Genomic DNA, 12,603 nt, shown 5'->3' on the forward strand with positions numbered 1-12,603 from the left:
ATCCTTGTGGTTTCAATTGCTACGATCCTTTGTCCAAGGTCTTATCGTAAATTAGTTAACACTCAATAGAGAGTTCTCAATTGTTGCAAAATCTTGGCTGACAGCTTTGCACGTGTCCAGTAAAATCTTGAAGTTATCGGTGAGTAGAGTAATAAGTCGTAAATCCAGCAGCAGCTCGAGCAGTGAACATGGATCTTGGTGGTCATGACCATATTTCAAGGGTGTGCCATCTCAAAAATGGCCTGACAGGGTCGATCTATACACTATACACAAAGCAAGATAAATTTATTCAAGAGTGAAAGGAATGCTTTGTTCATGTTCAGAAAGATTTCAAACATCCTCGAGATGGAGATGGCCACGAAGTCTCTTCCCTCTTCCTCCAAGAAACAACCTCGTGCAGGAATGTCTCAAATAGGCTCTGATTGTGGTAACTGTTCTTCGTTGTTCATTCTACTTCGTCCTGGGCTGTAACATTCACCTCCATCTGTATATCCTGACAACTCCCATGCCGATATAACCAAGAAAATTTTTGGAAATTAGTAAGAGGAGGAAGAAGGCAGACAGGCCTGCAAGATACATCATCCCTGTGATGAACTATGAAGGGTAGGAGGTAAGTAAAAGTGGCTGGGTACTTAGCTTTTGGTTCTTTAGGTTTATTATGATAGAACCTATTAGAGATGAACCAGATCAGCAGAGAGGAGTAAAGCCAATTGATGCATTAATTTAGCACGTATACCGACATGGCAATATGCATGTATTATTACTCCACTTGCTGGATTTGCTATTGAGAATTAAAACACATACACTTGTATTCATCCACCTTCAATCAGGTTGCACTAGAAAATAACTGCGGCTTTGCCGCACGGAAGTATACATAGACCGGATGGACCCAGCTTAAGCACTATTAAAGCCTAATGCTCATGTAAATAAGAATTGATCATAACTAAATCTATATATCCAAAACCAAAAATTGGGGGTGCATAATCTCAAAATTTTACTTTAAAGAACTTATCTGATAATCTAGTTTTACATACCATCAAACTTAGTTGCTTTTATTCCTGCCAATGAGAGGTTGACCGTATTTCCCCTTACAAAACCAATAAGAGGTTCATATCTGTTGGGATACACGTAGGCTACGATAGCATAAATCAAAATTTTCTATCGCGTAAACCAGGAACCATGCAAGTATTAGATCATAGATCATTACCACTCGACGCGCTGCGCAGCGGAAGAAGACGCTGAGAAGTCAAAGGAACTCTCGCGAAGTAGCGCGCGTCGATGTAGAGGAAGTAGTCGATCGCACCGGCTCGACCTTCTCCTCCTCGTGCGTTCTCCTCGCCGTACTCCCACGCCGATCAGCACCGCAAACCAGCGGCGCCTCTACCGGTATCCACACGTACAGGGACGGAACGCCACGCGTAGATGTGCTAGCACCCGCGCACGGCTAGGGTTTTGCTCGGGGAGGGAAGTGACGGCTAGGGTTTCTCATGTGATGCAATGCCTCCGCCGGTCACACCCTCACGAATATATATGATCCATCACTCGGGCCTCCAAGGCCCGTAGGACTCCTATTCGGATCCCTATCCGAATTAAGCTCATATTGGATCTCCATCCAATCCCCTTATTCTGGCCCATTAAGTGTGCGACCCTGTAGGTTCATATATACTCGGCTGTAACCCGAAAACTCCTTTTCGGTCCACGCGTCAACAGCGGCCCCTAGCAGAACATATTGACCCACCGGGCCTACATAAAAATCATATCGCCTGAACCTCTAGTGTATACTTGTATGAACCCCTTTGCCTCACGATATCGATTAAGCTCAAGGCTAGATATGTGCCATCCTCTAATAGCTCAATCATTCACTCGAACCTGTTGATAGATTATATAACTTGTGATTGACTCCTCAATCACCTTTGGCATGGCCATGCACTTCCATAATCTACAACATCGAGGGGCCCAGAGATATCTCTCCATAGGAGGGGCAAATCCCATCTTGATTATTCATATCCCACTACATGTTTCATAGCATACCCGAAAACTACTTTTATAACTACCCAATTACGGAGTAGCGTTTAGCAGTCCGTAAGTAAGCTACTACACATGTTGAGAACCATGATAATTTTAGGTCTAAGGATTCAACACCAACACTCAATGAGATCACTGATGACACAACTCATATGGCTCTTGCCGTGTCTTATGTTGGGTCTATCCAACAACATGTTCACTAACATGTGTCCACATTATTAATTTGGTATCTCTATACCATGATCTATGAGACATGATCATCAATTAATACATGTGCTGATCATCTAAACATATTTGTTCCACATATGATATTTGATCAGAGATCCTTTAGAAATAGCAACACATAACATAAAGAGTCTCATGAAAGAATCACATATTCATTAACCAATAACGAGTTTATCTATTTCAAGGAACAAAGTCGGATAAATATGTAAACATAGTATGTGATACAATCATCTCTATGATTGACTCTAGGGCATATCACTAACAGTCTCCCACTTGCACTAGAGTCAATCATGAACGTATCTTATACCCATTGCCCTAGTGTGTGCCTCATGCTTAGGCTGAGGGAGTGGCTTTGTCAACGGATCTGCAACATTCAAATCCGTATGTATTTTGCATATCTTCACATCTCCTCTACCCACTATCTCGCGAATGAGGTAATACCGCCGTAAGATGTGTTTGAACTTTTGATGCGATCTAGGTTCCTTGGCTTGCGCAATGGCACCACTATTATCGCAATAGAGGTCCATAGGGCTAGAAGCACTAGTCATCACACCTAGCTGAGAAACGAATTTCTTTATCCAAACAGCCTCCTTTGCTGCTTCAGAAGCGGCAATGTATTCAACTTCTGTTGTAGAATCAGCCACTGTATCTTGCTTGGAACTCTTCCAACTCACAGCGCCTCCATTCAGGCAGAACACAAATCCAGACTGCGATCTAAAATCATCTTTGTCGGTTTGGAAGCTTGCGTCAGTGTAACCATTTACAATGAGCTCTTCCTGTCCTCCATAGACTAGGAACATATCCTTAGTTCTTCTCAAGTAGTTCAGGATATTCTTTACAGCTATCCAGTGACTCTCACCTAGATCTGATTGGTATCGGCTTGTTGCACTAAGTGCATATGAAACATCTGGATGTGTACATAGCATAGCATACATGATGGATCCGATTGCCGAGGCATATGGAATCACACTCATCTTGTTTCGCTCATCAGTCGTTTGAGGACACTGATTCTTGCCAAGATTAATGCCATGTGACATCGGTAAGAAACCTTTCTTAGAATCTTGCATGTTGAACATTTTCAACACCTTGTCAATGTATGTACTCTAGCTTAATCCAATTAGCCTCTTTGATCTATCTCTATAGATCCTTATGCCCAGAATATATGCTGCTTCCCCTAAGTCCTACATTGAAAAACTGTTTTTCAAAGATGTCTTAACGGATTCAAGCATAGGAATATCATTCCCGATCAATAATATATCATCTACATATAGGATTAGAAATACCAGTGCGTTCCCACTAATCTTCTTGTATACACAAGGCTCTTCTTCGTTTTTGACAAAGCCCAACGCCTTGACTACTTCGTTAAAACGAATATTCCAACTCCGAGATGCTTGCTTCAACCCATAAATAGATTTCTGCAATTTGCATATCTTTTTAGCTAATTGTGGATCAACAAATCTCTTGGGTTGTGTCATGTACACATCCTCATCAAGATTTCCATTGAGGAAAACTGTTTTGACATCCATTTGCCATATCTCATAATCGAAATAAGCAGCAATCGCTAAAACAATCCGAATAGATTTTAGCATGGCGACTGGCGAGAAAGTTTCATCATAATCAATACCTTGAATTTGTCTGAAACCTTTTGCCACCAATCGTGCCTTGTAGATGTGAACATTTCCATCTACATCTGTCTTTTTCTTAAAGACCCATTTGCACTCAATGGCTTTTACACCATCAGGTGGATCAACCAAGTTCCGAACTTGATTGACATGCATGGATTCTATTTCGAATTTCATGGCTCCAAGCCATTTCTCAGAGTCTGGTCCCACCATTGCTTCCTCATAGGTAGTAGGTTCATTGTTGTCTAACAACAATATATCATGTTGTCCTGAAGTTAACAACGCATACCTCGCAGGTGTACGCCGTATCCTTTCGGACCTTCGTGAAGCCGATGCTTCCACAACTAGTTCAACAACAACTTGTTCAACCTGTTGAACAACATCTTGCTCAGCTTGTGGTTGTGTGGACGCTGAAGCATTTTCCGGTGTTTCCTGAATTTCTTCAAGTCGCACCATGCTCCCACTATCCTTTCTTGAAATAAACTTTTTTTTCCAAGAAAACACCGTGTGGGGCGACAAACACTTTGCCCTCTTCCCGATTATAAAAATAATATCCTTTCGTTTCCTTAGGATACCCCAGAAAGAAGCATTTATCTGATTTAGGTGTGAGTTTGTCCGATTGCAAACGTGTTACATAGACCTCACAACCCCAAATCTTTAGGAAAGACAAACTGGGACGCTTTCCTATCCATATCTCATATGGTGTCTTATCCACTGATTTTGATGGAACCCTGTTCAGTGTGAACGCAGCTGTCTCTAGAGCGTAACCCCAAAAGCTTAGCGGCAGATCAGTTTGGCTCATCATTGATCACACCATGTCCAACAATGTACGATTCCTCCGTTCAGACACCCCATTCCACTGAGGCGTTCCTGGCGGAGTGAGTTGTGGAACAATTCCACACTCCTTTAGATGATTGCCAAATTCAAGGCTCAAGTACTCTCCACCACGATCAGATCATAGATACTTGATTGTCTTGCCCAAATGATTTTGTACCTCATTCTAAAATTTCTTGAACTTTTCAAAGGACTCAGACTTATGCCTCATTAAGTAGACATAACCATATCTACTAAAGTCATCAGTAAAGGTAATAAAGTACCCAAAACCACCTCTGGCAGTTGAGCTCATTGGTCCACATACATCAGTATGTACTAGTCCCAATAGTTCACTTGCCCTTTCACTTTGACCCATGAAAGGTGCCTTTGTCATTTTGCCAAGTAAACAAGATTCGCATGTCTCAAATGATTCAAAATCAAACGAGTGTAGAAGTCCATCTCTACGAAGTTTCTCCATGCGTTTCTCATTTATATGACCCAAGCGACAATGCCAAATAAAAGTGGAATTCAAATCATTAGGACGTTGCCTTTTTGCATTAATGTTATAGACTGAACATCCATCAAGATTCACAATGTATAAGCCATTCATCATGGGTGCATGGAAATAGAAAATGTCATTATAATAGACTAAACAACCATTGTCTACAGATATAAAACCATAACCCTCTGCTTGCAAACAAGAAGCAGAGATAACGTTCTTACACAAAGCTGGAATGCAATAACAATTATTTAACTCCAAAACTAATCCTGATGGTAAAGATAATGGCATAGTGCCGACCGCAACAGCAGCAACTCTTGCTCCATTGCCCATGCGAATGTCCACTTCGCCTCTTGCTAAGCTCCTACTTTTTTTCAGCCCCTACAACGATTTGCATATGTGAGCAACTGACCTGGTATCAAATACCCAAGAATTAGTAGAGGAAGTAGCAAGATTAATTTCTATAACATTAATACCTGAGGTGGAACTCTTTCCATCCTGCTGCTTCTGCTTGAGCTACTCTAGGTATTTCTTACATTTTCTTTTTCAATGACCTGTCTCCTTGCAAAAGAAGCACTCTGCATCCTTAGCGGGCCCTATCTTTTGAACCTTGGTCTTAGAGTTGCTAGTACTCGTGATCTCATCAGAGTTTACCTTTCTCTTTTGACCACTTTTCTTGTTGTTGGGCTTGCGCTTATGCATAACCATCATATGGTTGGAGTTTTTCTTAATGCTTTCCTCGGCAGTCTTTAGCATCCCATGCAATTCTGCCAAGGTCCTGTTCAGGTTGTTCATGTTGAAATTCATTATGAACGGCTCAAAGCAGGGAGGGAGCGACTGGAGAATCAAATCAGTAGCCAACTCTCGGCTAAGGGGAAAGCCAAGCTTATCCAGACTCTCGGTGTAACCAATCATTTTGACCACATGTGGGCTCATTGGATTACCTTCTGCAAGCCCGCACGCAAATAAGGACTTTGAGGTATTAAACCTCTCAGCTCTTGCTTGGTCCTCAAACATGTTACGTAGTCCCGTGATTATCGTATGAGCATCCAATGCCTCATATTGCCTTTGAAGCTCAGGGGACATAGTAGCAAGCATGAGACAGCTTATATCAAGATAATCATTGCATCGCTTTTCATGCTCCCTACGTTGAGCAGCAGGAGCATTGTTGGTCAAGTTAGCTGGAAAAGGCTTTGTAAGCACAAACTCTTTGTGCTCTTGGTGGCACGCGATTTCGTGCAGCAGGAGGGGATCAACTACGACGATGCCTTCGCTCCCGTGGCACGGATGGAGTCCGTGCGACTCCTTCTTGCGCTGGCTGCTTAGGAAGGCTGGGGCGTCCATCACATGGACGTCAAGTCGACGTTTCAGAACGGCGACTTGAAGGAGAAGGTCTACGTGCACCAGCCGCCGGGATTTGTGATCCCCGGCAAGGAGGGCAAAGTGCTACGCCTGCACAAGGCCCTCTATGGCTTGCGGCAGGCACCGAGGGTGTGGAATGCCAAGTTGGATTCCACGCTCAAGGGGATGGGCTTCGAGCAAAGCCCGTACGAGACGGCCATCTACCGACGGGGCAATGGTGGAAAAGCCTTGCTGGTGGGTGTCTACGTCGACGACTTGGTGATCACCGGCACCAAGGATGCGGAGGTCGCAGCGTTCAAGGAGGAGATAAAGGCCACCTTCCAGATGAGTGATCTGGGGCCTCTCCTTCTACCTGGGGATCGAGGTGCACCAGGACGACTCCGGGATCACGCTTCGACAGACCGCCTACGCCAAGCGCGTTGTTGAGCTGGCTGGACTCACCGATTGCAACCCAGCTCTCACTCTGATGGAGGAGAGACTGAAGCTGAGCCGCAATAGCACGACGGAGGAAGTGGATGCTACACAGTACCGACGTCTTGTGGGGAGCCTTCGCTACCTCACCCACACACGGCCAGACTTGGCCTTCTCCGTTGGCTACGTCAGTCGGTTCATGCAGCGACCGACGACGGAGCACCAGCAGGCTGTGAAGAGGATCATCCGCTACGTTGCGGGGACTCTTGACCACGGTCTATACTACTCGAGGTGTCCTGGCAAGGCACACTTCGTCGGGTACAGCGACAGCGACCACGCCGGCGACATCGACACCAGCAAGAGCACGAGCGGGATTCTCTTCTTCCTCGGCGAGTGCCTCGTTAGCTGGCAGTCGGTAAAGCAGCAGATGGTGGCCCTGTCCAGCTGCGAGGCCGAGTACATGGCGGCCTCCGCCGCTTCGACCCAGGCGCTCTGGCTTGCTCTACTGCTTAGTGATCTCCTCGGCAGAGACATTGGAGCGGTGGAGCTCAGGGTGGATAGCAAGTCCGCTCTAGCCCTGGTAAAGAACCCTGGTTTTCACGAACGGAGCAAGCACATCCGGGTGAGGTATCACTTCATCCGAAGCTACTTGGAGGAAGGGAGCATCAAGGCGAGCTACATCAACACCAAGGACCAGCTTGCGGATTTGCTCACCAAGCCCCTTGGGAGGATCAAGTTCCTTGAGGTTTGCTCCCGGATCGGGATGGCTCAACTTTCCCACAAGACGGCGCACAAGACTTAGGGGGAGAATGTATGAATAAGTCTTGGTCTTGGTCTTGTGGTGCTTTTTCTTGCTTTTTAGCTCTAGGACAGCATTTGTACTTTCAGTTTGGATGCTCTAGGACAGCTAGGACAGCAGTTTGTTGAGATGCTCTAGGACAGTTTGTTGGGATGCTCTAGGACAGCACCCACTTGCCCTAGCATGGCTGCTACAAGCAGCTATAAATATGTATCCAATCCTCTTTGGGAGGATATGGCTTTTGAGTTTGTGAATGAAGAAAACCAGAAAATTGCCCCATTCTAAGTGCCATCCTCTTCTCAATGAGAGTAACCATTGAAATTCTAACAGTGGTGTACTGTTGTGTTCTTTCGAAATGCATTTGCTTGAGTCCGAAACTCATGGTCACTTGGAAGGAAGCATCAATGGCAATCAAACCAACAACTTTTCCCTCCATTATGGAGCCTGAATGCTTTTGACTCACACATACATGTTGGGCATGCTAAGTTACCATTGGTGCTCCAACCTGCAAAATCACCATAAGCACGAAAGCCATGGATCGACCAAAGATATGCTGCTCTCATAGTCAAGTTTTCCTTCTTCGAAGCATCCCATGTGGTTACATCATCCCATATCTGAAGTAACTCATCCACCAAAGGTTCCAATAGTGTGCTCAAGTTCTTTCCAGGATGTTGAGGACCAGGGATAACAAGGGCAAGCATTATGTTCTCTGGTTTCATGCAAATGTCTGGTGGGAGATTGTATGGTACTATAAAGACAGGCCAACAGGAGTATGACGCAGCAGTCATGTTGAAAGGTGTGAATCCATCTATAGCTAGACCAAGCCGGACATTTCTTGGATCTTGTGCAAAAGTAGAAAAATCTACATCAAATTGAATCCATGCTTCACCATCACGTGGGTGCATCATCACATTTAGCTTATGTGTAGGGTGTTCTTTGTGCCATCTCATTTGGACTGCTATCTCTTCATTACTATACAACCTTTGCAGTCTAGGTATGATAGGGAGATACCTTAGAACCTTACGTGGAACTTTGCTATTGTCATTCTCATACCGAGATGTTTTGAAAAAGTCACATCTAACTTTCTCGGCATTGTCTTTGTAGTAAAGCATGCAATTGTTGTAGCACACATAAATTTTTTCATATGGCATCCCTATGCCAGCAAGAGTTTTCTTTGAACGATAGAAGTTATCATCCAACTTTGACCCAGCAGGGAGGAGCTCATGGATCAATTGCATCACATCATCATAGCATGCTGATGGCATGTTGTACTGTGACTTGATGGCAAGCAGACGAGCTATGGTAGATAAACAGGTGTGTGTTGTTTGATCGTGTACCTTTTCATCTGCACTAGCCACCATCTTGTAGTAGGCCTGAGCAGAAGCTGTGGGTTCTTCCTCAGAAAGCTGGTAATCGCTGGCTATGTCAGCCAACATGTCATCCATCCGATCCGGTTCATCAAAATCTTCATTACCTTCTGAAGTTGTGGCTTGATCTTGACCAATACACTCACCATGTTCTGTCCAATTCATGTAATTCTCCTTGAAACCCTCACGACACAAATGCATCTCGATCATTTGCCGTTTGTGCGAAACGTAGTTCCAACATAAGGAGCATGGGCACTTAATTTTTCCACTAACAACGATATTTGGAAGGGAAAAGGCGTGATCGAAGAAACCCTTAGTTTGTTCTACCCACTCATCAGTCAGTGCACAACCACGTTTCCACCGAGCATACATCCACTCACGGTTATTCGCCATACTGTGATTAAGAATTTTTCTATTCAGTATAAAACTTAGGCTCATATATTAAACTAGATATGAACAATAGAAGCAGCCTAATCACATCAAGATACTACATCTAATAAGCTACCTGTAGTTATACTTGTCACTATATCTAGGAGTTGTACTATATCTAGGAGTTGTACTACTAACTGCTCCTGAACAGTAGTTATATATATATAGTAGTATATTTCTACATATGCATGTGTCAATGTAGATCAAGATTCTTACATGATAGCATGTAACAGTAAAATAGGATTCAACATACAGGTGCATTGCAGCAGATAAAGTTAAAAAGAACTAGAAAGGATTGAAAATTGTGTTTCAGTTTTACCTTGATGGATATCAAACTGATTTTGTCTGCTATTTTGTTGATACTTCTCCAGTAAATTCAAGGTTTAGTCTCCTATAGAGTGTTAAATCAGAAGGATTACTAACCCAACATCATATACGCATCATTTATCCAAAAACAAGCTGATATTTTCAGAAGCAGAAGCATACAAGACTGATAAGTGTATAGGAAAAATGTATATTTCAGAAAATAAACTATCTCAATTCTAGGACCTCCTCAAACCATTGATCATCTAAATCAATTGAGCCACTTGACAACTCCACTATAGATATATTGTTTCTAATTTCTATCGTACAGTACAATTGTGCTACATAACAGCAAGTAGTAGAATAATGTAATCTGCATAATCCACAAACAAATGAAATGAAAAACAAAAGCCAGTAGTATTTGATATGTACAGTGAACAACTTGCATTTCTATTGCTCTAAATAAGAAATAAAAAGCTAGCCCATCTAAATAAGTAGTGAACTTATGAAACTTAAATTTGATTTGCCCCCAACGACCCCCACCTCCTGTGAAAAGAATTTTACTTCTCCAGAGATTGATTTGCCCATGCTATATAGGGGGTTAAATCTGGAACCTAATGTCTATTGTGCATGAACAAAGAAGAATATGTCCAACTCAAAAAGGGGAAATCTATCGCTGCAGATCCAGAAACTAGCAACATCTCCAGGACACACATATTGCGGGTACAGATGGGAGGGACGAGGGATGAGTAAGAGGATGTGCTTACAGTAGTGCTCGCCGCCGCCGACGACAAGAGGAAGCGGCGCTGCTCTGCTCTACTCGCTCGCGGGACGATGGAGATCAGCGCAGGCTGGCTGGAAAAACGAAAAGTTTCCAGATGTAGAACAGCAGAAAACGAAGAGAAAGGTGAGAGCGGGGAGGGGGAGGAGAGTGAGTACAGGGTAGGGTGGTCGCCGGCGACGTAACCCGCGACGGAGAGGTGAGCAACTGCAGTGGTGGTGGTGGCGGCGGCGGCGGCGGTGGGAAAAAACGCGACGTGAAAAAACCCTCGATAACGATCGATCAGAAGCACTGGTAATAAACAGGCCTGGAGTATTCATGGGCTTCTCCCTGTTATTGGGCCAACCTCAGCTTAATACTAGAGTGGGTTCCTGAGTAAATTGATCTTTGCCTCTTTGGTGATTGTAATACGAGTTTACTCACAAAAACATTTTTTTTCTGTGACTGCATTACTTTTGCTTTCACGAAAATCTATTTTCATGACAGTGCACTCATCACTGTCACGAAATAATATTTTGGTGAAGGTATTTATTTAACCATCACAAAAGCTGTGGGACAGTCACCAAAAACTGATTTTCCAGTAGTGTGATGCCTCTGGGCCGGGTGTAGTAGCTCTTGTTTTAGATAACCTGATATTGAATGATTGGTTTTATGTAATTCAGTTCAGTGATGTTTATCTGCTGGCTGTATGCTGTTAGATTAGGATTGGGTGTTTTAAGTGAACTTCCCATGTCTAATACGAGCAATAAGCCACAAATCCAGCAGCAGCTTGAGTAGGGAACAACGACCTGCATGAACATCTCTCTACCTTGTGTGATGCATATTCTGATCGAGCTACATATGGTAGCTATAAATGGGAAGGAAGACACATGAATGTGTAAAGAAAGAGGTGAAATGAGGTATTTCTGCAGTTTTTACAAATAAACCCCTAAAAATACTTATTTCAGGAATGCACATGCCATCTCACCACTGGACTACACATACTCCGTTCTAGATTAATCATCGTTCTAGATTAATCATCACATAACCAAAAATCAGATTTTCCAAATTGATCATCACATAACCCTGGACCTTTAATTTGTTAATTTGATGCACAACATTATTGCATCTATGCATGCATATAGGAAGGTAGTTGGGGTAGTTAAGCCATCGTTTCTTGTGAATGTGGGGAGAGTTAAAGTCTACAAATTTCTTAATTCTGTCCCACCATATACTCACATTAAATAAAATATAGGAAAGTTAAACATTCCTTAGGGTGTGTTTGAGAAGGAGGGGATTGAGGAGATTGGGAAGATACGCAAAACGAGTTGAGCAATTAGCACATGATTAATTGAATATTAATTATTTTAAACTTCAAAAATAGATTAATATGATTTTTTAAAGCAACTTTCCTATATAAATTTTTTGCAAAAAACACACCGTTTAGTAGTTCGGCAAGCGTGCGCGCGGAAAACAAAACTATCTTTCTCTCTTTCTCCTGCGCTCGAACGCAGGCTTAGTCTTGATAAAAAAACTTATATGATGATCAAATACAATCATGGGGAGTATCCTTTTAAGTTGAATGTGTAATTTCTTAAGGCCCCCTTTGAATTGGAGGAAAAATGGAGAAAAAACAAAGGAATTGAAATCCTACACTATTCATGCCTTTGATTCGTATGAATAAGAAAAGGAAAAACGTAGGAAACTTTCCTATTCCTATAATTTTAGAGCAAAAACGTAGGAAAGTTAACATCCACTTTAACCTCTTGGAAAACTTTCCTTGAATCTATCTCTCTCATCTCATTCCTGCATTTTTCCTGTGGTTTAATCAAACGATCATTCCTATATTTTTCATATGTTTTGCAATCCTCTGTTTTACAGTCTATCTCTCTCATCTGATTCCTGCATTTTTCCTGCAATCTAATCAAACGGTCATTCATATATTTTTCCTATGTTTGCAATCCTCTGTTTTACACTTGTATTCCTAT

At 42.8% G+C, this 12,603-nt stretch overlaps 1 long non-coding RNA gene across 1 annotated transcript; it reads right to left on the reverse strand.

The window, feature by feature from the left end:
• Window positions 1–257: 257 nt before the first annotated feature.
• Window positions 258–1,342, reverse strand: LOC136357315 (uncharacterized). The gene is made up of 2 exons (XR_010742554.1): window positions 1,208–1,342; window positions 258–493 (listed from the first exon to the last, which is right to left on the reverse strand). It is a non-coding gene; the product is annotated as an uncharacterized lncRNA (long non-coding RNA).
• Between the last annotated feature and the right edge of the window lie 11,261 nt (window positions 1,343–12,603).

This window comes from Oryza sativa, chromosome 7 (genome assembly GCF_034140825.1).
Source record: "Oryza sativa Japonica Group chromosome 7, ASM3414082v1".
NCBI lineage: Eukaryota > Viridiplantae > Streptophyta > Magnoliopsida > Poales > Poaceae > Oryza > Oryza sativa.